Source organism: Triticum dicoccoides, chromosome 3A (assembly GCF_002162155.2).
Source record: "Triticum dicoccoides isolate Atlit2015 ecotype Zavitan chromosome 3A, WEW_v2.0, whole genome shotgun sequence".
NCBI classification, from domain to species: domain Eukaryota; kingdom Viridiplantae; phylum Streptophyta; class Magnoliopsida; order Poales; family Poaceae; genus Triticum; species Triticum dicoccoides.
In genome coordinates, this window is record NC_041384.1 from 289,686,316 (window position 1) to 289,686,569 (window position 254).

Sequence of the window (254 nt, forward strand, 5' to 3'; positions counted from 1 at the left end):
CGCTAGCAACCAACCAACCCCAGCGACGACTCGCAGGCCAGCAAGTAGGACGATGCAGCGCAGGAAGTGGAACCGAGACGAAACGAAATGAAAGGAAGAGGGAAGGAGAAGAGGCGGACAACGACGCGGGATAAGGGAGGCCACCCACCCACCACCACCCACGCCACCGAACAGTGTTGGGCCGCTCGAACGAATCACAGATGGACAACTCACCCCACGGGCCACGACGCGTACGTGACGAAGAACGACGCCCC